We start from the raw sequence: 26,116 nt of genomic DNA on the forward strand, positions 1-26,116 counted from the left end.
TTAGTTCATTAATGAACTATAATGGAGTATTCATAAAATACTTTGCCCTCTTCTAGATGAAAAATGTTATAGTAGAAAAAAAAAACAGAGAAAAAATAAAAACAGTATTTTATGTTGAGAAGTAAAGACTAAAAAACCAGACGGTTGATTTTCAGAATTTACCTTTTGAGCTTTTGTTTCTATCAAAATGGATTAGCTGATTTATCTGAGTTGGGATCCAACCTTTCTCCCACAGAAAATAACGGCAAACTTTTAATTTTTGCTTATAATGGTGGGTTTGCTCTTAGAAGCTCATTTTTCCTCCACCCAGATGTCTCCACGCTCTGCACATAATTCTCCATTAATGTTAATGGGACTTAAGTGGGCGACTCCCTCAGGAACCCCGCTTTCCAGTGTGTGACTGGATCACCTGTTTGCTATCCTATGATGTAACAGTGCTTCTGACGGTGTTTGGCAGGTTTTTTAAAGGAGGGCACTGTATGCCAGCTGTACCCCTGGCTGACGAGGAGCCTCCTTGCCTGTGCACGCAGAGGTGGCCAGTGGTGGCCTGGGCTGTCTCAGCATCCTTGGCAAGGGCTGCTCTGCCAGATCCCCAGCAGTGGCTTTATGTGACAGCAAGAGCCTCTGGGCAACGTTTCTGAATCCAGGAGAGGGGGGAAATCCCTCAAAACTTGCCTTTGCTGGCACCATAAGAGAGAACGTGGTGTTTCACAATACTGTGAGCTTGGGAGGTTGCTGGATGATGGATGCTGGGGAGGAGAGGATCTGCAGCATTAACTGGGATGTACTGAGCTTAACTGGGTTATTTTGGCCAAAGGAAGGAGAAGCACATGATCATTGAAATGAGAATTTCCTGAGCTGTGTTATGAGTCACTTATTATCCTCACCTCTGCATGTGTATGTGGGTATATATATGTATTTATTTATTTTTTCTCTCCTGTTGAACCAGATTTGATGTAGTTACAGTAGTGTTGCTATGGTGACCCAAAGTGACAGCTGTTATTTTGTGCTCCTCGGGGGACTGTGTGATAATGATGGTCATTTTCCCAATAGGAATGGTTTGGTATTAAAAATAAATCTGGAAGTAAATGAACAGGTAGCATGTAAATTAAGGAAAGAAAACCTATTCTCATTAGCAGTAATTAATCAAGCCCTCTAGGATTCTAATGGGGGAGAAAGCCAATTTTAGATGGAAATATCTTGTACTACGTGAATGTAAATGAGCGTTGTGTTTGCTGTAAGGAGGATGCAAAAAACCTTCATGTTTCATTATGGTAGTTTTCTTCTTACACTTGACTGCCCAGTCCCAGAGTAGGAAATGTTTCTCCTTGGGCTGAATCCTGAGGGATTCAAAAAACCCCACTATCCTGCTTTCAGATGAGGCTGATTGAAAGAAAGATTTAAAAATAAAATAAAATACAGACCTACCATTTTTGACCCATGAATGCACATATACACATTTGCAGGCTTTCCCTGCTTTTTGAATATTGCCACAGCTGGGATTTAAGTGTAGAAGTCCCAGAACATAACAAAATGCATGATAGAAAGCACTGTTACTAGTTACTGTAGCTTGGTGTGATGATTCCCTTCTTCTGACGGAAACCTAAAAATTCCAGTTGACTGATTCTTGGTCTTCCTGCCTCAGAATAAGCATGTCTGAACCTTGAGTCAAAAAGAATCTTTTATTGGGGCTGGTGTAGCAGGTAAGTGTTGGATGCTGTGAGTGGCTGTAATTCAAACAAAACCCCTGTCATGTCACCTGCCTGTGCTGTCATCTCATCACACACAGTTGTTCTGCACCATTTGCTTGTGGGTTGTCCTGCCTTGTACTACTACTGCACCCCCCAGGTAGCTCAGACATGCTCACAGAAGTACCTGGTTTGTTGGTTCTCCCTTAATTCTGTGCTACATCCAGTTACAGCCTCACCTACAGGTTTTACTTTTTTCCCTGCTGCATGATTCTGAAAATATGAGCTGTCCCTTCTTTATTTCTCTTGGCAAAATGAACTCCTGCAGGCTGGATGCTGCCCTGGCAAACCTGGTGGCTACCTTTTCACTTGGGGAGGGGATGTAAATGTAATGTCTGTAGAAGCTAAAAGTAGCTTTTGTAGAACCATAGAATGATTTGGATTGGAAAGGACCTGAAAGATCACCTAGTTTGAACCCCCTTGCAGGGGGACACCTTCTGCTAGACCAGGTTGCTCAGGGCATCATCCAGTCTGACCTTGAAGACTTCCAGGGATAAGGCAGCTACAGCTTCTCTGGGAAACCTGTCCAAGTGTCTCAGCACCTGCACAGAGAGGAATTTCTTCCTAATATCTAATCTAAACCTCCCTGCTCTCAATTTGAAGCCATTGCCCCTTGTCCTAGCACTCCATGCCCTTGTCCAAAGTTCCTCTCCAGATCTCTGAAGCCTCTTTAGGTACTAGAAGGTGTTAGAAGGTCTCCCCTTGTCTTCTCCAGGCTGAACAGCCGCAGCTTTCTCAGCCTGCCTCTGGAGCAGAGGGGCTCCAGCCCTCTGAGCATTTTCCTGGCCTCCTCTGGACTCGCTCCAGCGAGTTCATGTCTGTCTTACTCTGACCTCATCACCTTTGCCCCTTATCTTGGTGTCAGGTGATTTGGTGAAATTTGAGTCTCCTACAGGGCTGTGTGAATGGAAGTATTGCCTGTAGTGCTGTGATGCCACCATCAGCGTTTCCCCTGCTCTCCCAGGTGTGCCCCACCTGTGCCTGTGACAAAGAAGTGTTTCCATGAGGGTGGTCTTTTTAGCTCCGTCTGACACCTTGGAGTCTGAGACATTTATTATGTCACCTTGTATAAATAGGCAATAAAAAGGCTGAGTTCTAGATTTGTATTTATCCTAGTTGGAACTGGGAAGCTTACAAGTGTAATAAAATATTACTGTTTCCAGTTCTTGTCCCTCATGGCTTGAGTTTCTTTGTGGTCCAGCATGGGAATGTATGTTTATATGGTCATAATCAGTTTACCCTGGATTATGAGTATTGTTAAATATTTTGTGTAAATGGTGGGATTTACAAAGAAGTTAGTAAAAGTTTCACTGTGATCACAAAAAAAATTGTGCATTTTAGGCCAAAATATTTAGACCTTCAGATCTGAGGTGTGCACCTAACATGGTGGTTTACCTCTGGTGTGTGAGATAAGGAGATAAAAATCTATTCTTCTCTGTCTAACCTAGTAAGTTCTCAGTCAATGCTGGGGATGAAGTGATGGTTGTGGATTGTTCTGACATACAAATTTTATGTTCTGCCAATCAAAACGAATAAATAAAGGTGGCTTGATTATAGTATATTAATAACTTCTCTGTGAGAAAATACTGAATAACAGAGAAGCTATAGCAAAAATCAACCCCTGAAAGCTGAAGTCTGGTGATCTAAGTGTGAAATCAAGAACGTTTTCAGAAGTTAACATTGCAAAAGTCTTATCAAAACTTGGAGCACCTGTCTTGGTACTTTAAATTCAATATTTGGATGGTTGTGAGAGCTTAACTTTAATTAGAAGTTATTAGTTTCAGCTTGAAACTTAATGGCCAACATATGAGAGGGAAAACAGGAGTGCCCTTCACCTCGAAGCAGCTCCTTCTCCTCTTTTGGATTTTATACCCCATCCTGAGAGTCAGAGCGTGGGTTTGAGCTTTACGGTTTTACTCAGTTCAATATACAGGCTTTCTGTTAGAAATTAGTGTTTTCTGCACCTTCTGGCATCCTGTTTCCAAATGATGGAGGGAAACTGTGCTGAGGTTGGGTCTGTTCAGAAAGGGGAGCAGCTAGCTACTCACGGGGGGTGGTTGTTCAAAGGATATGTTGTGAGGAATGCATTCCCTGTGTGCTTTTATGACATGGAATTACTTTGTGCTGTTTAAAAACAAGTGAACAAATGAAAAAAATCGAGCCCATGTATTTAAGCCTATGAAAATGAGCAAATAATCATGCTACAAACATTTAGGCCAAAATCTGATGGGAGAAGTTATTGTTGTCTCATGGGGTGCAACTGCTTGCAGCTAGTGATGCTCTTGGTAATATATTTACATCCTGACTCATGTTTATAAGGCTGGAGTGGGGGTTTTTTGCCTCAAAGTACATTTGTTTGGTTGTAGCTTCTTAATATCTGTTATGGCACTAAAGAAATTTTGAGATATCACAACTGTTCATGAAACATGTTTGAGACACAAGCTGTAATGCAAAACTCTATTTTGGTAAGGAAAAGCTAAAATAATGAGGTTGAGATTTTTTTTTGCTATTTGTTTGATTAATTTTGTTGGGGCCATTCAATAAGTTTTAATATTAAATGCCTTTTATTAACATTAGTTTCTGAACAAGAAGTTGTCAAAGGCACTGCTTAAAAGTGCACTTCTGTAAAACACTTTATTCATGGTATTAAAAAGAACTATGAGCAATGTCAAACCAAACACAAAACCTCCCTCAGTTATTTGGCCTTTTAGAAGCAATAAAACATGGACATAATAGTTCTTAGGCAGAAGTGCTTCTGTTTTGCTCGGTGTGTGTGTTAAGGTTTGGTTCCATGTATTTGTAGCCTTTTGACTTTGAAGAATATTTGTCCCTTCATGGCATTTGCAGTTCCACTGTGATCTTAATTAGATGTTGTTCCTGTTGCTTTTCAGTTAACCAAGGGCACCTGTTTCTCTGCTGGGAGATGATTTACACAGGCAGCCAAAAACCTTTTTAAACATGTAAAATGTGCCTGTTAAGCACTGGCTGCCTGCAAGGAGCTATCCTGAGGTCTGTAGGTGGCAACTTCATATAGAGCATAAAATGCTCACATAACAATTCAAGTTTATTGAGCAGTTTAAACTAACTACATGTATTTTGTTTGTTTTCGTGCCAAAGAGCTTGCATTTAACAGGCAGAGCTAAAATATAACATAAAAATGAAATTTCACCCTTGTCTCAATGTCCAGAATTGGTCACTGGAAACATAAGAGAGTTTCCTTCACTGAGAATGGATAAATAATTCATATTTTAATTAAAAAAATCCCCTGTGATTATTTTTTTAAAATACTGACTGGTTAGGCACTTTGGGAATGAATATGTGCAGAATTTTCTTACAGTGTTTAAAAAGGCTGAATTACAGTGAATAGCTTTTGTTCTAAAATGGTTCCTCAGTGACAGAGGGGTTTTGTATGTTTTATAATGTACAGCAGTGAAAAAACTTAACATGAAAATATGAAGAACTGCAAAGCTCATTAGATCCAAGGGTAGCAAGTTTATCATTGTTGATATTGCATGTGCATTCAGGTATTTATGGGAATGTTCTAAGTTGTGTGATATATTGGATGAGACATAAAATAGGCACAATTAAAGTTCCTCTGGGAGCTTCATAGTTCTAATGTTTTAACTACTCTGTGCTATTTTCCCTAATTTCTTTATGTTAATATTGACTAGTGTCCATTTTTTGTAAGTATCTGTGACTAGAGGTTTACATCAATCATTATTTTTAATTACCTTGGAGTATTATGCTCAGTAGAGCCAGTGTCGTATATCCTGAAGTTGTTTATAATGCTCTGCTGATTTACAGTTATTAAATTATATTGCTGGGGGGTGGTGGTGGTGGGATGGATAGATTTTTATTCTTCCAAGCATCTAACTTCAGTAAATGTGCAATTGTGTATGGAGCGAAGCATTTCATTCTTGCCTAGGGAATACCTTGAGTTTTCATGGATTTAAAGGGGCTGTGTAATATTTAGGTTGTTAAATATTTCAGGATGCGTTATGTGAGTAAAAGCATTTTCTGGAAATACACAAAATAGCTGTTTTTCCTTGGATCTAAGTTGATGTATTATTTTTTTGAATAGCAGCTAAACCACCTTCCACATCAGTCTTAACTGAAGACTCTGTCAACATGTTTTGGCTCTCACTTCTTGGCCATGGATAGTATGGATTTATTTTCTTTTTAAATGTGCTGGCCTTTCATGGTTCAATGAGAAACACAACTTCAAACAGTGAATAATGATCTAATTTTTTGAGAGTTGTGATATATCATAGACATACCTACTATTTCTCTTAGTACTGGAAGAATTAAACCTTAAAATTACCCAGCTGCACTCTGCTTATTTTAATAAGGCAATTCTTTAAGAGAAAAAAAGAGAACTGACCCAGGTGGGAACAGTGTTCCTGGTCTGTCCTGGGCTATGTTGGGTGCTCACTGCAGGGAGTGGGTGGTGACATGGAAGTGGCTGTTGACTTTCTCTCTGATTGCTCAGCTGTTAATTGTGGCAGATGACAATTTCAGAGATCCCAGGGTTCAAGGTTCAAGCCAAGCCACGCTGGATTCCCAGATTCATCTCGGAAGAGAGGGAGGGTAAAGGGCTGTGAGCTGCTGCTCGCTGCTTTAAAATGAACATGGGATTTTTCTCTTCAGCCAGGGTTGAGACAGTTTTGAGGAGAGAGCAAATAGGGCTTGGTTCTTTTTTTAAAATATAATAGGCAGAAAATGTCCACAGGAACATCCATGTTTCTATGGTTACAGGACTGTGTTCTCTTTTGGACTGTAAGAAGGATAATAAATGGATATGATGGTCCTGTACTATATCTAAGGTGCCAAAAGGGAAGCAGGAACATGTCATGGGTTATAAAATCCTTGATGTCTTGGACCAGGGAGTGAGTACCTTTGGACTTCTGTGCTGGTCTTGGATTGCATTAAAGTAGGACCTTTTCCTAAAGAATATTAATAACTAGAAAAAACATGTGAATAATAAAAGCTAATAAATACGTTCTTTCTTAAAAGGTCATATTTCTTGTAACTAAATAAAAAAAGTTGAGGTAATTTTACAGTCAGACTCAATCTTAGAGATCTTTTCCAGCCTAAATGATTCTATGATTCTCTTTAGTTTGCTGTTAACTTCAGTGAAATTAAGAAAGAAATCACTAGAAGATGATGAAAGCTTGATCAACATCTTGTAAAACTTCAGTTTACCTCCTTCATGTATCTTATAGTGGGTTGTTAACCCTCCATGAGGAACATATTGGCTACAATCCTCTATTATCTTTTTTCCTTAGTCTGATAGTAGCTGAAGGAATTAACAGTTAAAGGTTTTTTGATTCCTGTTTGGTGACTGCAGTGTTCAGGGCTTGGGGATACACTGTTGGCCATTTCAGTCAGGCACAGTGCATCAGTTTGCTCTGCATTATATGTTAGATAATTTTTCATGCCTGCAATTCAAATATTATTTGCTCAACTTCCAGTTAATGAAGTCTTGCAGAGATTACAGTTCACTACTTGAATATATTGGGATTTTTTTCCATTTGGTTTGAAACAACAGGATTAGATCTGGGACAAGTTTTAAGTTGTAACTTACAAGTTACTTGCAAGTAAAGAAGTTGTAACCTACACAAACTGCATCACTCTGGGGGGGTGCCTGGTCCTGGGATGCTCTCTGGTATCGTACCTGCTTAAAACTGTGTCTGTCCCTGCCCAACCATGTTTCAGGTGAAGATGGAGAAGACCAGGGCAGCATAAGTCCATAGATTCTCCTTTAGAAACTGCCAGGAATGTGCACAAACAGTAATAATATATAATCACCCATGTAGTCCAGAAAACATACCATGGGGGGTTTGCTTTATGGGCTATTTACTACCATAAAAATAGGAGATGAAAGAGGAGGAGGAGAAAGAAACCCAACTGCATAACTCGGCCTCTGGGAAGTGTATCTTTATATTTCACTCCACCGATAACCCAGCTAAATTTTATTTTTTCAGCAAAACTAGAGGTGCAAACCAAACCAAATTACTGTCTGCATTATGGCAAGTATTTTATTTCCTTAGAAATAGCTGCAGAAGTTTAATTTTTTCTTTTTACCCTGTGTAAAATAAAGATATGCAGAAGATACAGTCAATTTTTCTAATGTAGTTATGCTAAATGAAGATGAATCCAGAACAAAGCTGGGTCAAGGGTAGGAATTAAAGTTTTTCTGGAAGCAGAAAGTAGTGCTGTGCTTGCCCAGAATGAAATACTATAGGGTTACAGTGTTGACAGAGGGATCTGACATGATGCTGCTGAGGTTGATTGGATTATAAAGGGTTTAAGTAGTAATGGGATTGGAAAGTACTTCTTCAATGAAAAGACAGCTGTAGAGGATTTTGAAAGGGAGGTTTATAGGGTTGAGTCAGTTCAGCCTGGGGGTCATAGCCTTGCCCAGAGTAGAGGGGTCGTAGGGAGGCAGGAAGATCACTGCTTGTAAAGCCTGAGAAGCAGAAATGCAGAACCTGAGCCCTTCTTTCGGGGGGGGGAGTTATGCAGTCTTTAACAGAAACCCAGAAACTGCTTGATTTTTTTTTTTAAAAGTCAACCCTATGAAGTTCTGTTTTTTGATTAAGGGTGAAAATGTTAAATGTCCACAGTGAAGTGTTGGAGAAGGTTTGTTTTAATGAGATATTATCCCCACCTTTCACCTATATTGCTGCTAAATGCTTGTAGTACATGTACCATGTAAATGCTCCTGCTCTCTGAAAAGACTCATGTGGAGCAGAAATGTTCTTGAAGTTGTAGGTAAGATTCCTTTTAGTCTTACTCTGTACTTACAGTAATTCCAAATGTGTTTGACAAAGTTTTAAGAGAAAAGGAGAAAGTGGTGTAGGGGGTCAGTCCTCAAGCACCTTGGGGGGTTTAAGAGCTCGTGTTTTCCAAACACAGTCCAGATAGTGGGATGTGGAAGAAGTGGTGGATTTTTTGACTGCCTGGATATAGACGTGTTTAATTGTGCCTGGAACCGACCAGCATCAGTCAGAGGGTAAAACGTGTAAGATGAGACAACTGGGAGAAAGATGTGCAACTACAGTGTGGAAGAGACCTTGCAAATGGAAATAGATGTCTCCTTCTCCTCTGGACTCAATTTTATGGCCAGAAGGAGGGAAAAGAAACTTTTTTGAATACTTTTTGCTGTTTGAGGCTGCAGGAAATGTGAGTGTTTAGCAGATATGTGATGTATGCCTTAATTTCTCTTAACAGCCCTTAACTCTGCTAATTCTATTTTCTCTTTCAGACCAGCATTTATCTTGCATCATCTAAGTTTGTAACTGGCCAGTGCCCTTGCTGGTCTTCACTGTAAGCTTAATACTAAAAATATCCTCATTCAGGGAGGTGCAGGCATGGTTTTGAAGGAACCTGTCACTGCGACTTCTCTTTTGACAACCAATGATACGAGGTTAAATTTTTTCAAGTCATTTATTGCATTCAGCTCGAGTCATAGCTTGAAATGATGTGTGATTTGTCTACTGGAGACAAGATCTCTGCTTTCCAAGGTTAGCGCTGCTCTTTTAAGAATTGCTCCAGATCTGATCAGGTTTTTTTTTCAATATATCAAATAGGATTTCACACTAGAATGGGGAAAGTGCTCATCTTCCATGTTATTTGGAAACTGTAGACTGTTTGCCCTCTCTAAAGAAACTGCTGAACAGGCACAGACATCAGTGCATGATCAGTCTCTGTAAACCCACGTTTCTCTTGCTTATGTGCTTCCTTACACCCACATTTCCAAGGACCTGATAATCCAAAATACTTGATGATCCTAATTTTCAGTGATAAATGTCCTACTAAGCACAGTTCAAGGAATTTTGTCATGTAGTATTTCTGCTAGTTCAAGTCAACTATTTGCTTATTGATCATAAATGCTTATCTCTTCCCTTTTGTTTCTTAAAGGGGTATATAAACTAAATCTAGCCTGAGACATGATCAAATTTGGCACTGGATATCAAGTTTTTAATTTCTGTGGCATCCTGTGGAGCTAAGTAGGTGGCATTTGTTGTTTAAAAACTCAGGTCAGTTTTCAATTTTATGGCCTTTGAACTTTATAAATGTCCCTCAATATATTATAAGAGAATGAGCAGTTCTCATAATTCCCTTCTTTATTTTCTATTTTGCATGAAGAAGTTCTTTCCTTCAGAAATACTTGTTGGAAAATAGACTTTACATATACAGTGGGAAGTTAGGTAAAACATCTTATCAGGAGTGGGCACCTGAATGTGATGTATAACCAGGCTCTGGGGGTGATCAAAACTGAAACTCCTTCCACTGAACCACAGCCATATCTCAGACATCATCTGTAAATTATTTTTGGCCTTGATGTGGTGTCATTTTGAAAAATCAAAATACTTGGACCACATCCTTTAGTAATTCTTTAGTAATGTGTCCTTATGTTACCAAAGAAAAGGTTACAGGGGTGTAATTAAGGACTGACTTACCACAGCAGAGAAGGGGTCTGTACCTGAGAGTCATCATTGCCATTAGTCTGAGGAACCAAAACAATAATATCCTGTGGTTGTTAGGTGACAATTGAGCGTTTACCAGCACTGGTAAGATGGCAATCAAACAAAAGGCAAGAGCAGCTAAAACCCACTGGTAAATGCAAGGTTTAAGTAATACAATTGGTAAATCAAATCCTTTTGCATCAATGTTTCTGTTCTCCTAATATTTCTCTGAATATATTCTTAACTTCACCTAGTTAGATTGTTGTGGGTTTTTAATTAAAAAAAAAAAAAAACAACCAAAAACCATTGTAGCCTTGTACAAAATAACATTTAAGAGACTTTTACTTGTACTCCCCCTGCTCCCCATGTGTGTATTGTGGTTTGAGGTTTTTTTTGTATTTTAACAAGTATATTCAATATATTTGGGACAGAGGGTTGCAGGCTAATTATGATTTAACTGAAAGCTTTGGAATGATCATTATTACCGTACAAATGCAGAGTGTGTGGATGGAAAAGGGATGAAATAATGTTTGCCACCTTTCTGACAGATTGATGCACGTCTCGTGTAACCTTTGGGCCAGACAACTTGGAGGTCTAATGAGCCTGAATTATTCAGAAGCCAGTGAAGATTAGTTTGATAGTGAGAGTATGTATTGATCTGCCAGCATTCTTTCTGCGTTGTTGAGCCTCCAAAATATTTAAAAACTTTAAAAACAGGCTTTTATTTTGACCAAAATTAAAAAATCAACTGGCTTTTTTTCTGAAAAATTCTGGGCTTTTTGTCAATCTTTGCTAAATGTTAATCTAAAAAAACCCCCAAAACTGACACAAAAGCCCTCAAACAAACAGAAAATAACATACTTTTTTTTTTTTAAACCAGAGTGGCTAACAATACATCTGACACTGTCTTATATCCTTCCTCAAAAAGATCCATTTCTTTCAGGCAATTATCAGCTTCTCTTTCAGATAAGACACAGGTTTATTGAGTTTCCCCCTGTGCAATTACGGTTCTCAAGAACAGATTACTACGTGTGAGGAGCCTGGCTGATGGAGTGGGTTGCAGTGGAAAGTAGGAGAAAGATATTGCAGCATGGTGGGGGTTTTTTTGGTGGTGAAGAAACTTCAGTTGCTACTGATTGATTTTTTACTTCACAGCCAGAGAGAACCAACCTAATTCTTGCACAAAACTAGTGATGTATGCAACTGCAAAATGGATTTCTTTCTTAGATATGAAAAATACTAAGACCCACCATTAGCTTAAAACACACTTTCAAATTTCCAGCCTGTAATGAGAAAGACAACTAATACTCCTTTTTGCAAAATAATTTTTTATTGTATAAAATGCCAACACTTGAGGAAACGTGTTCCTGATTTCAGCAGCATTGGATAAAATGTTCCTGGTTATTGCATTTATCAAAGATTATTAAATGTTAGGGACCCAAAGAGGAGCTCATTCACATGCAGACACTGTGCTTCCAGGATTAGCATTCCATTCCCAACTCCAACTGCACTAGGATTGCCTTGTAGGACTGTTGCTTTTGGAAGGTGAGGACAATTATTTTAAAATATGTATTTTTTCCAAACTATATAATCTTAAATGACTTCTCAGGGCATGTGTCTTCTATTTACAATTAATAGGTACCTTTGTGTTTTAGAGTAAGTGTGCCTTGGTGAAAACTGCTTTGTATTCCCATCCTTCACTGGTATTATGCTTGCTCAAGTTACAAGCTTATGCTAATATTTTTCCTTCCGTCACTACTCTGCAAGACTAAAGATTTTAGTCAAGGTTTGGAAGCCCAGCTTAGCTCTTTGTGCAGGAGTTGTGCCTCTGCTCCAGGTAACTGCAAATTTCAGGGCACAACATAATTTTATATACAGCATTTTTTCTGATCTCAGTTTGTGCTCCTTGTCTTAATTATTTGCTTGATAGAGTGTAGTTTTAAGTGCTGTCTTTTTAGAAAGAAAGAAAACAGTGTCTTTCCCACCACAAGGGTACTGCAAAACGAATCCATTGCCATTACACTGAGGTGAATCAGTTTGAGTCAAGTGGCCTTAAACTAATGGGAATTTTTGCTAGTAAAATAAGCAAGTCTGTGCAATTGTAGAAGGTGGATATTGTTCCATGGAAGTCAGCTGTACTGTGCTTTAATTAAAAATAAAACAGCTGAATAATTTTATCATATGTTGGCACCCTTATTATTTCTGTGACATTGAAGTGTTAAATAGGTACAAAAATCTCTGCCTACCTCTACTACAGGGTAGGCAGGATTGCCAATAATGTTGTAAATGTGACTCCAGTCAGTCAAAAAATGTCAAATATAATGGATCCTTATCAAGTATAATGGTACATTTCCCATCCATCACCCATTGGACTGCCTTTATTTTGGCCCTCAGTAGGGCGATTGTGCTGGCCTGTGTCCTTCATCTTCTCACTACTGTTGTCCTTTAATTGTTTGTCCTTTTCTCTCCTCACCCTTCAGCCCAATTGCTGTATCAACAGTTTTTTTCAATTCCTGAAGTCTGGATCTTGCTATAATTCAGTTCAATTTTAGTACTACTTAAACTCTAATCAGTCAATTTATCAGCTTGTTAACATTAAGGCTGGCACTTCTATAGAGACAGCTGTTGTGTGCTGTAACCCTGAAAATCCCCATCATCTCTTGGTAAATAAGATTCAGTGAACAGTTTTAAAAGACAGTAGTGTTTTCACTTAAATTAATCTGTTTAAAGATTTTTTTATTTTAATTTTTTTACATATATCCTTTGCAATCTGGCAAATGATTCTGTGCCTCTAAACTAAGAAATCTATCTAAGCCATAGTGTTTTCAGGGTGTGCTGGGGAGTGACACAGCAGTAGTGGTCTGGTGGTGAGGCTTGAATTTAGCAATGACCAGACGAGCAGTTGCCTTTACAAAATAGTACAGTGCTTAAAATTAGATGCAGGCCCTAATATCTCCTTCAGTCAATACCTGGTTTGTGGAATTCAAATCAATAAGTACTTTTTTCCCCCTGAATTAGGCAGTATATGTGGTTGAACTCGTGTTCCCTCAAAATACTATGCTTTGGTGAATATTGAGAGTGATCTGCTGCTGCTTTAAATGCACATCATGCCTGGTTTATTACTGACAGATGCTGCTGAAATTGAAGGGATTTAACCTGTAAAACTAAGTGCTTAACTTTATTTATTTTAAAATAAATATTATTATTTACAGACTTCACTGAACTGGCGGTCTGGATGCCGTAAAAATGAAGAGACTTGAGATATCTTAGCAGGTTTGTAGCCATTGAAGAGCTTAGTGAACCTTTCTACTTAAAGATGGAAGAATTAGTTCAGTTGAAATCTCAAATGTATATCACTTCTACATTGCTTTTGTATATAAAACTGTCTTCTACACATAGACAGTACAACAGCATGGTCTTCTGACCCTTCAGTACTGCTGGCATCCCCTCAGAGTGCAGCTGGAGTAACTTCTGAGACAGGTTTCCATTTTCCATAGTGATAAAACATAATTATTTTAAATGGTTTTGCCGATCCTGGAAGCATATTCTTTCATGAATTCATGATTTTTTTTCATGCAAGTAGAATATGCAAGTGCAGAGTTAATTGTCTGATCTATCAAAAAGGATAGAAGTGATACAGCCAAAAAATGGGCTTAATGCCCCGTTGTATGGGATCTGTGAAGAGCTGACTGGAGAGAGCAAGGGCAGTGTGTCAAATGGGCTCTGCTGGCATTCTCCATGGATGGTATGGAATTGTCTAAACTGCTTTAGATGGTTTTCACTTTAAGGCTGGGCACATGCCACCTGACTCCTGCACTGCTGACATGCCACGCAAGGTCTGTATTTTAAATGTTAACTGCACTGCAGTTGGCTGTCAGGCCACTGGTATTTGGCTGTGTGTTACTAATTAGATGGAAAATAATTTGAACATTGCTTAAAGTTTTAGTCTGGGAATTTGGCTCTTACAAGCCCCATTTTATAATTAGTTTATTTGCATTCTCTTTGTACCTTATTAATAAATCATGGTTCGGCAGTTTCAGCCGACTACTTTGATTGCGGTGTCTGGTGGTTCACAAACAGTTTCATTCCCTGTTGGCATTTAAAATGCAGCATTGTGGCAGTGCAAGGAATCACAACATGGCTATGATTTGAAGAATTAGTGATTCTGAGTATCCTAACATCGTAATGAATGACTCTCTCCTGTTCATATGTGGTTTTTCATTAAGTGAGCGGAGTGAGGTCGTTAGTTGGTGAATCCCTGGTGGCGTGACCTCATGGTGGAACTCTGGCAGTGGGTATCAGTGCTTTATGGCATCTGTTATCATTGATTTTCATTTATTTATTTATTAAACTCCAGGAAATGTGTTTCAACCAAGGAAGAAGGGAACAAACGTTTTGCTTCTAGGAAACTGCAGTTTGGGAAATATTCTTCTAATGAGGAATAATGAGGGAGGAAAAACCACAAACAAACAGGGAATTCATGGGAATCAAAGAACTTAATGAGAAGCATTGATTGTTGTCGAATAATTTGACGTATGCTTTGACTTGTTTGTAGGTTGGTATATATCAGAGAGCTGAAATCTCAGGCTTTTCTTTTGGACCCATCTCTTTTCCTTGAGGCCAGCTGACCTGAGTTGCTTCTCATCTCCATGTATGTAAGATGGAAACTTCCTCTAAAGGAAATTCTTTGCAGTGGAAACAAGATGCTTTATTCTATTGCTACAGTTTCTTTTCTCTCTTTTTTTGGTGCCACAGAGGTGCCAGGGTACCTGGTTGAAACATCCCTCCCCTTTGCTGTAGGCAGATGGGCCCAGTATGTGTTTTATTACAACAGAAGTAGAAACTAATTCTGTTCTTTTCCATAAATTCAAATACCACCACTTCATGTGTAAGAAATCACTCCAGTCAAAAGGTCTCTGCAGCTTGAAATGGTTTAAGGCCTGTAAATCCTTTAGGATGAGGTTCGTTTACCTGAATATACTCCATACTTAATAAGAATTGCTTCCTAACACTTCTGCACTTGGAGCAAGAGGAACACATAGGACTCTTTCAACTACATCAATGAACCTGCCTGACCTTTGATGTAATCCTGCTTTGCTATAGCTTCATTGTATATGGAATGGGGGAAAATATCAAGAGCTGCATCTCATTCACAGAAGCACTTTGAAGTTAAATTCCCCATTATAAAACATTTTTAGATCCCTGGAGGGAAAACAGCAGAACTGCAAGCTGCTAGTCACTTATATATTGCATATATAAAGGAGAAAAGAAAGTTACATATCCACTGTGTAATGATAAACATAATCCAGTGGACTGAGTCTAAACACAATAGCTGAACAAGGTGTGTTAGCTCATTTGATTGTATAAAATTAAGTTAGAAGTAGGTATTTTTCTGAAAGAATTTGAAATAAAAATAATTATGAAAGCGATGCTGATCGAAGAAAATACTTGAAACAAGTACAGTGTGGTTTGTATGTGTGGACACAAAGGGCATGCTTTTCTACATGCTCTATATTAAACCTATTTTCTGCAAAAAAGTCTACAAATGCTGTAACTGTATCCAGGTGTCTAAAACCCTGAGTGCAAATATTGTCATCATGCAGGGGGTACATTTCACATTTTCAGTGGGACAGTGAAGGTTTATCAGGAGATTAGGGCAGTCACGAAGCCGGACTCCTCTGTATTCTGCATCTGTGATGCCTGATTTTTGTGCAAATTGGGTAACCTGAAAGCCAAGAGAATGATCTGTGATGCCTCCCATACAGTTATATACAGGGTTCTGCAGTAAAAGGTGGGCAGTTGTGCTTCCCATCCATCTTAACTTCTACATCCCCATTAGCCAATCATTGCTACAACTGGAAGGGCAGGAGAAAATTCAGAATTTTCTGTACATTAATGGCTTGGCAAAAGAAACAGACCCAAACCAGTCCCTCTGTTGGAGAAAGGCAGGGAGAGTTGAGCTGCTGTTCCTTTTGTCTGTGCTGATGGAGCAGAAATCAAGGGTATGGGTTCACCTGCAGAGTGTGTCCGTGACTACAGGTGACAGTGAGAGGACAGGAGGGAGCCAAGGTGAAAAGGCAAAGGCAGGTATAGCACAAACCCACGTGTAAACAGGTAAAGGGGTTTGTATAGTTCATCAATCCACATCTCAAATCACTGAATAGCATGCTCTGTGCAAGGAGAAGGTTTTGTGATATCTCTGTGTGAGCAGGAAGGAAAGAAGTAGCCCAGCTTTGTTTTAATCTCTCTGCCTCATTGCTGCATGTGCTTTAATGGCTTTGAGCAGCTTCCTTTGTTAATGCTAAAATGAGCAATGGAACAGTATGCACAACTCAAATTTAAATCACTTAAATGATTAGTGTTTAATTTGTTCTTGCAATTAACTCATTCCCAGTGGCAATGGCAATGGTGCCGAGATACGACTTGTTTGTATCATTGAACTGTTGGTGTTCGTTGCCATAAAATGCAATAAGAACTGATGTGTTTTTGAGTCAAAAAAAGATTAGCTTGATTCTGCATACTGAGAAAGTTGAGTATAATTGCAGTATTGCTTTTTAAACATGAACTGGTTTACAGAACTGTTAGCTATTTAATACGTTTATTTATTGTCAGGGAATAATTTTTCTTTTTTGTTTCCATTTTAGTGGAACTACTTAAGGAATTAAATTATCTGGGGATAGAAATTTCCCCTTTGGACCCAGTATGAGTAGGACTTGTAGAACTAAGATACTGAAATTTGCTATAAACCAGGCTTTGCTACCCTGACATGTAGCAATAGGAACAACCTTCTGTACTGATTTAATAATTGTATTAATTTAGGAGTGGTAAACTGCCTCCCTTCCCCCCCTACCTTGTATTGAATTTTAAATTTGTTCTTCCCAGTCTGTATCAGGAGGATCTTACTGGTGCCAGCAGCCTTTAACTACACCAGTGGCAAGCTGAACTGACCCACAGGAACAGATGTGATACCCACCCTGATCCTTAACTCTGGATATTGGAGCAAAGGCAAATTGTGGCCTGTGGTTTTTATTTTTTTTTTCCCTTCACCTGCTTCTCAATCAACTTCTGGCAAACCTTAAAATTTCTGCCAAAGGCTTTAAGGCCCTTTCCATTTAATTTATGTTGCACCTTGGCATGAATTCTTCTATTTGTAGATAAGCATGAAACTTTTCAGGCTGTTTGAGCAACTGCCCATCTCTATATAGCACAGACACATAAAACTGTGGAACATTTCATATTATGTGCCTACAGCAAAGAGGGACTTCATAGCCGTGGAAGGAAGAGAGAACCACATTATTTGAAGCATCATCAGCTTTCCTGGAAACTAGAGATAAACTGTGAAACGTGCCCGTAATTTAGGTATCCTGGGAATTTAAGCACACAATGTATATATTGTAACTCTGAGAATTTAAGCTGGTACAGAGAAATGCAGGGGAGTTGTCAGCTTTTCTCATATTTTTAAATGTAAATAAGAAGCAGACATGCTGTAATAATGCAAGGAATTTTATTAAACCTGCAGTTTGGTCATCTGTTTGGAGATGGTGAAATCATAGTGAACATGCATAATATGCTTACTCACGAATTCGTAGGTGCTTTCAGCAGGTATCATCCATTCTCCTGCAGCATGACAGGTTATTAGTAACATTTGTAGGGACTTAAAATGCAGAACATGCCAGAAGAAAACATGTCCCTCTGATTTGTGGTACCCATGGGAGCCATTTTCTTCAGAGAGTCATTTTATTTTGTAATAATTGGATACTATCATTGGTTTGAGCTCCAGGCCACCTGGTATCTTACTTAAGGCCCATGTTTACTGCCCAAGATGACATAATCTTTCCCATTTAGGTTGATTCCTGAAAGTCAGCCGGGTAGCTTAGAGGAGAAAGCACTCCTTATATAAATTGTCTATGCAGCTTAGTCTGTAACAAATGTGGATGGAGCCTTCCTAAATCTTTGTTCGCGAAGCCCAGCCATGATGCAGCTTAGTGCTCTTCTAAGAAAATTGTCTTCATATAAAAAATATAAATTGTATAGCCTTAGCAATTCTCAAAATGTTTTTCCTCTACACGTAAATACTACTCTTGCTCTAATATAATATTAAAAATCCCAAAATTTTTCCTCATTTTGAAGCTTCATCTGCAATTTAATTGTTTTACCTTGGTTGAACGATTTCTTCACTGACATCAGACCTCTTGAGTTTGTCCTTGCAGAGTATTAATTTTTTTGAAAAAGGGCAGAAAACAAGGTTTGAAAAAAATGCTGAAATCAGTGGTCTTTGTCATGACATCAAATGAACATTTTCTTACTTGATATTGTCTGTAGTCCAATAAATGACTTGTTCTTTGAAACTGTGATGATAGATGTGGAAAGTGATTAGCCAACTAATTAACAAACCGTTGTACTTATTAATCACAGAAAGACATGGTATGTCATCAAAAGGTTGGCTTCAAGCTGCTTGTGAAAACCAGCAAGATACATTTTTTAAAACATTTTTTTAATTGAGGAAGAATAGGATTAGTGTCTGTAGGCTGAAGTCATGGACAGTGACGGGTCTCTCACACAGCTGAGTAGTTAGATAGCTGGAGTGGCAATCAAATCCCCAGATTTATGTGGATCTAAACAATTTCAGATATGGCCAAATGAAAAGTTAATAATAAAAAGGAATTCAGCTGTGAAATGAACTTCCACAAAAGAGCTAAACCGGTTTCCCTGCCTTCAGTCCATGGTGCAGCAACCACCTCTTTCTCTTTGTGTTTTAAGTCCTTATGTACAGATTTAAAAGAAGCGAGAGGAGGTGACCCAAATTTGCACTGGGATTAGAGGTTTTTATCTTTTTTACTAATATTACTATTTCTTCTCTTGCAATAACTTCAGGAAATACAAAAAAAATAATCTCCAAAAGGCAATAAACAGGAATATATTTCATTGACAGGTATTCTCCTTTAATGTGCTCTTAATAGCATGAAGCAGCATTCACTCATTAAAATAGAAAACCCCTGTGAGTAAAACTAGAAGCTTTTGTCTGGAATCACAGAATCATTTAGGTTGGAAAAGACCTCTAAGATCAAGTCCAACTGTAATCACAAACCATAAGCTTTGTCATTCATGGTTTGCTACAAAGTAGAAGAAATATAATTATAAAATTGTCTAGGCCTTTTGCTGAGCTGAAACACAGCACTTACCCAATCTTATACCTAAAGTGACTCCTTCCCATGACTCCTGCAGGCTCTCAAGGTCAGCTGCACTCATTTGATGCTAATGTGCTCTGGAAACCGATGCAATCAATATTAGCTCCTGTGCTTATCTCCTGCCACGGAGTTCCCTCTGCAATTTCCATTCCATTTTACTTTTCCTGAGCCAGTTTAATGCAAAACCAATACATCTGGTGGGAAAACAGGTGCATAAAGAAACAATCACTGACTCATTTTGTAGTGGTTACCTGTCTATTAATAACCATTCTGGTAGTAATTATCTGTATAACATTATACACAGCACCATTGTAATATAAAGAACAAAACCAGGCCGTTGGTGCTCCCAGACTAATTTATATTGGCAGTGTTATTTTTTTTACCTGGAAACTGCTGAAGACAGACTTAATTAAAAGTACTGTGCATGTTTTTAAACATGAATATTTAATGATCTCAAATATTCAATGCCAAGATCATTTTCTTGGCCTGATCCTCTGCCAACAGGAGAGAAAAGAAATAACGTATATTTAAAACCTCTCAGAGAGAGTTTTACCTAGTTCCTTAGAGAGGTTCTTCAGGACAACCCAGTCGTGACTATTTTCCAGGGAGACTGAAGATTCAGAATTTGGCTAGTAAAATGCCTGAGACAGTGGCCAACTCAGACTGGGTTTTCTGGGTAGGTGTATCCCAGTGTGGTCAGAAAGATCTGGTTCCCACTACAGTGTTTTTGGATTTTGTATGTGTACAGAAGTTCCTAACTCTTTGTGGCTTGTTTCAAAGAAGAGGATGAGATGACAGCAGCACTATCATCCTTCCTTCTGCCCACCCCTGCCTCCTGTGCTTGGGGCAGATGTGGGGGCCTTTGGTTGGGATGCTCACCAGAATGAGTCAGGGGACTAGAGGGCTGCTGGGGTTCTTCTGCAGGACTGGATTCCTTATAAAAGGAGCAAAAAATGATTTAGAGAGAGGGAACCCTCTCCAGGCTGAGAGAGCTGGGGGTTGATCACCTGGAGAAGACTCTGGGGAGAACTTACTGAAGCCTTTCAAAACGTAAAGGGGATTTGTGAGAAAGATGGGGACAGACTTTTTAATGGGGCCTGTAGCAATAAGATGAGGGGTAATTGTTTTAAACGGAAAGAGGGTAAATTCAAACTAGATATAAGAAAGAAACTTTTTTTTATGATGAAGGTGGTGAAATACTGGAACAGGTTGCCCAGAGAGGTGGTAGGTGCCCCGTCCCTGGAAATGTTCCAAGTCAGGTTGGACAGGGCCCTGAGCAATCTGATCTAATTGAAATGTCCCTGATCATTGCAGGGAGGTTGGACTTGATGACCTTTGGAGGTTCCTTCCAACCCAAACCGTAGTATGAAAGCTGTGTGACCAAAGACTGATGGTGGCTGTGTGTCTGGCATGAGTCACTTGGCTGGAGAAAGTAATGAACATGGAGTTTGGTATTGCTACCAAAGGCAGTTTACATTTGTGCACTCCACTGGATGTTTTATGGCAGGACAATTTTTAACTCCTAAATCCATTAAAATCCTAAAGGGCAGGTATTGAACCACTTGATTAATTTGATAGTGTTGTAAGGAACATCTTAATGCGGTCCTGTGCTGACTTTGTCTTCCATGATGGGCTATTCCAGAAAGCTGACTAACCTCTTGACAGACTTTGGCAGTAAGGAATCTGAAGGGATATTTGTGTCCATCTATGCCATCAGGGTGTACTGCTTTCTTATATACTGGGGACCGATTTTGGCTTTATCAAATAAAATCAAGCTGAATATATGATTTGGTTGTCTGCCAGTTTCACACAACATTGCTCTTTTGCAGCAAGCTATTTCCTATGGAAAACTACTTATTGATAAAATTAATTTTATCTGGAAGAGCTGAATGGTCTGACTTCTGTAGAGGTTAGAGGATATTTTCATTTTCTTGAAGGATTTACTGGTATGTCTATGTGAATATAGTACTGTAAGAGCTGCCTTATAGTTCTTCATAATTTGTGTCTTAAAGATGCTGGACTCAGGGATGCCACACACACTGACACCATCTGTGGACATCTGGTTACTGCTCTGAGGGAAACAGGCCATCTGCTGAAGCAAAACCAATTCCTCCAGCTTTCTTGACTATGTCTCATGCACATAACAGTTGAGTCCAACTCCACTTAGTACAGCAGATCTAATGGAATCTGCAGGTCATAGCCTGTAGCAAACTCCCAAACCCATGTAATTAAAAACTAAACATTTGTGTTGTCAGTAGTTTCTAGTTGCAGCTGAGGTGTCACATTTTCCCTTTCCCTGGTCTGTCATCTCTGACAGTTTGTAAGACCCTCATAGCTGGCCTAATTAAATGATCAAAACTGCTGCTTCCCTCTCCATAGGTTGTTCTCTTTCCTTTATCCAGTATTTTCCAGAGCTTAACAAAGCAGTAAAAACAATAATTAGTGGTCTAATTGGTTATAAATAATAATATAACAGACTTACTGTCAAAATAACAACCACAAAGCAATATGCTCATTGAGTATCTTTCAAATTAGCAGCACTAAAGTGTTCAAAGTAGCAAATTATATTATAGTGATTTGCTTCAAAAAAAATACACCCTATAAATGTATTTTATCCTGACAGCTGTGACAAGCTACACTCCTAAGAATGTTTCTGTTTCAGGTCTGGTTGCTTGTCTCTCCTGTGCTGTTTGAAAGGTTTTCCCTATGCTGTATTTTGGATTTTTACAGTTTGCTGTGTACCAAATTCGTAAGCTCTGTGTTTTGAGTGTTCTTCTCAGCCTCACAATCCTGGTAAAATCTTAGCAGCCCCAAGGTAGTGTTTCTAGGCTGTTTTCTTTGTCTCTTGCAGCTGGTAAATTATTAATGATGCCGCTCGGGGGGAGTGGGGTGGAGGGGGGTGCTGCTGAGAGAAGATGGGCAGAGGGAAGTTGGGGGAGCCCAGGCAGCTGGAGGGGAGTGCAGATGGCAGGGATGTACAGATCACTGACCACCAGGTTTCCCCCATGTTGGATTTTTTTCCTGCCTGAGGGCAGGACAAAAGAGTACTTCCAACAGCAACGAGGGAAAGGAAACAGATGGATGGAATATGTGAGAAGAGCTTGTGGCAGTGAGAATTCTCGCTTTACAGCTATTGGTATTTTAGCGTTCTTAGTATTTTTGTTCTTTTTTAAACCTCTGAAAATTGATTAAAGTGGTATCTGGCATCTGCCCTTACAAAATTAACAGGAGTGCAGTGGGGGGGAAGCACACCTAAAGTTTAATACTTGCCTGCTGGTTTAGATGCTACATAGTGCCAATGCCTGTTACTGACACACAGTGCTCTCTGTGATTCATGAGGAACAATGAGGTAATCGAGATATGGGTCTCTCTCCACCCACCAAAAAGTGATAAATACAACCTTTGGCAGAATCCTCAGCTTGCTCATTTACTATAAAACCCTTGAGAAATCTCTTGTGTATATGAGACGCAGCTGCAACAAACAGCAGCATTCCCTGCATAAATATATATATATACACTTTTTTTTTTGAGAAAGGGTGACAGTGCTAACTGAATTATTTAATGCTGTAGGGTTCTTATACATTTATAGATCTTTGTGATAAGGTGTTAAGATTTGATAGTGTGTATGAAGGCTGGTTTTAGTTTAGGAGTATCATAGTGTACCATGTAATCTCTGGGAAAGGGGAGAGGGAGGCTTATTTTCTCCCCCCTCACAGTTCTTGTAGGTGCTCACATTGAATCTCTAGTCGTTTTGGCTATTTCATGGGTAGGGGAATAAAGAAGTCAGCAGTAGGTCACAGCTAAAAGGCATAATCTCAGGTTAGAGCTGTTTCTTTTTCTGAAATATACTGATTCAGGAGGAAATGTGCCCAGAAAGGTTGACTCAGCTCTTTCTTCTTCCAAGGCAATATACCCCAGAGGCTATCCCACCTCAACAGGGTTTTATTCTCAGTATTGAAACGAAGGTTTTTGTTTGCTCAACATAATTATTGCGACTATCTTGGCATCCTTCCCAAGGCTTCTCAAAGCAGAACTCAAACTGTTCTGACTTGTCTGCTGGAGCATGTCTGCCATTGCTTTCTCCCTCAGCCCTGGCTGTGGCTGGGTTTCACTAATGCTAAAGGTATTTGCAGATACTTTATACCTTTTTTTTTTTAATTTTAAAGGGAAGTTATTTCTTATTGGAATTTGTATGCTAATTGAGCATTTTAACAAAACTTTTTTGTCAAAGTAAATAAGAGATGAATCCACTTGAAATTCTGGAAGAGATCTTAACCCAAGCACCCAAAAAAAGAAGTATGTAGAATGGCAATTTTCGTCCACTGGATTTGTAAAACACCTCTGCATTTTCTGCTGAATGCTTTTGCTCTCTAACACTGTTGTTGTGACATTCAGTGCTTAGATACAGGCAAAGCCTGGTGAGCTGGCTGTGTCAGAAGGAAGGTACAGGACAGGTAACTTGAAAAAGCTGGAAGGAGTTGCCCTGTTGGCGTATTTGTTTTCCTTGTGTTGTAGAATAAGTCACAGCATACAAGACGTTGCTAGAATATGTGAGTGCCTCCTTAGATAGGCCCTCAATGATGGTTGTGAGGAGAAGTGTATATCCTATGAGTATCTAACTGGAGATTGTCTTTCCTTACAAAATATATTAGTTACATAAAAATAAATATGTTGGTTGCATAAAAATATTTGAAGGTTACAAGGCAGGGAAGTTATTTGTATCTTCCATCCTCCCCCCAGCATTCTTGCTGGAAAAGATATATGGTGAATGTATTTATAATTAATATTTGGATGTATAATTTGTGTGTGTATCAGAGCTAAATTATGCAGGTAACTACGTTTGTGACTCTTGCTTGGTTTGACTCACAAGCCCATTGAAGTGAGTGTAAATTAAGCAGTTTGTCTTGTAAATTGGTTGGAATGTAGCTTCAGGTGAATATTGGGCTGTAAAAGGAAATTTTAAATGTCTAACTTTTTCCCAGTGTCTGTTGAAGTGAACGTTTGCTGATCTGTTAGATGAGAGCGTTTTCCATTTGAATCACAGGAGACTGTCCTCGATAGGGTTTGGTTGCTGTTTAGAAAAGCAGAACCTGCCCTCTGCTGGGTTCTACAAGAATTAAGAAACTGATAATTTACAGAGCTTCACAGTAAGACTAATAAAATGTGGTTTTTTTGCTCTAATCTACTTTTGCTAGTCTGTCCCAGAGCTGCTGAGTTATTCTTCTGTGTTTCAGGGTGCTGACTCATTTTTAAAAATGTATTAAACTAACTCACTGAAATTAGCAGGGGAAAAAGAGCACCGTGCTGCCTCAAAGGTGCCTTCAAAGTTATAAGCTGCAGATTAAAGCTGGATGTTTGAGTTTTAACTAGATTGTGTCGAAGGCAATTTAAGACAGCAGTTAGAGATCAGTTTTTAATGTGGTTTTGGATTAAAAGGTGGTGTATAGTGCTGGAGTTAATAGTCTCCTAAAAATTTATAAGTACCCAAACCAACTCAAAGCCTGACATGCAATTGAAGTGTCAGAAGCAAAGAACCAGCTGGAAATAGATCTGGGCTGGTCATTGTCTTACAAGGGTTGTGATCATAAAATGGGGGTGATAAGACATGGCCTAGGTTGCTCAGAGAGGTGGTGGGTGCCCCATCCCTAGAAACACCCAGGGCTGGGTTGGACGGGGCTCTGAGCAATCTGATCTAGGTGAAGATGTCCCTGCTCATTGCAGGGGTTTGGACTAGATGACCTCTAAAGGTCCCTTCCAACACAAACCATTCTGTGATTTTATGACTGGCTCGTTCTGAGGTGTTGCCTCTCTTGTAAGTCCTTTGCATGAGCAGGCTTGTGGTTTCTTATGTGAAAAGTTGGGTTAAACTCATTGCTGACGGCAACAGAGGCCGTTGAAAACTGAAAAGGGCTTAAAAGGGGAAGAATGGCTAAAGGCTTGCATAACAAATATTCTTTATGGGAAGGAGGCTTTTCCTTCAGGAAGAAACCTGTGGTGGATGATACCCTTGCCTCTTTGAGGTGTTCTTTTTCCAGAAGTGGCCGAATCCCTTTTTAAAGACAACCAAGGAACAGATCTCAGCAGCTAAATCCAGCCCGGCTTGATATTTAAGGATCACTACTGAACTTTGGGTTTGTTTTGGGGGGTTTTTTGTTTGGTTGGTTTTCCCCCCCTCCTATATTACCAGAGGAAAACCAACCAAGCAAATAGTACAAAACAACCCACTGGTGGCTCATCAGCTGGTTTATAGTGGTACATATTAAAACTCGGTTTTACCTAGGAAGAATTGAGGGCCTTCCTGAAGGAATCTTACTTTTTTCTGCTCTGTAAGATGTCATTTGTATTTAGTTTTAGTTTAGTTGATCTCAGGAGAGATCTTTTAACCAACTTATTAATCAGTCTCTCTTTACACCACCTTGATAATTGCTTTCAGCTGCTGTAAGCTGTTTACATCTGTCCCTGGGTCTGTAGGTTTAGATGCCTCAGTCTTTGCAGTGGTCCATGCAGATGCTGACTGGCAATGCCTCTTTGGGGTGAACCCTTGTCACTGCAGGACTGAGACAGCGTTTGCTAATAGCAGCACAAATGTTTCTGGTTTCCAGCTGTGGGGAGGGATAATAAGGAGGCAGTCATTTCCAGTTATTCCCAGGACAGAAGTTAATGACTAGCAAATAGCATCGCAGGGGAAAGGGAATGTAGAAGTCCTGGC

This window comes from Manacus candei, unplaced genomic scaffold (assembly GCF_025592945.1).
Source record: "Manacus candei isolate 608988 ecotype Guabito, Panama unplaced genomic scaffold, ASM2559294v1 h1tg000009l, whole genome shotgun sequence".
NCBI classification, from domain to species: Eukaryota; Metazoa; Chordata; class Aves; order Passeriformes; family Pipridae; genus Manacus; species Manacus candei.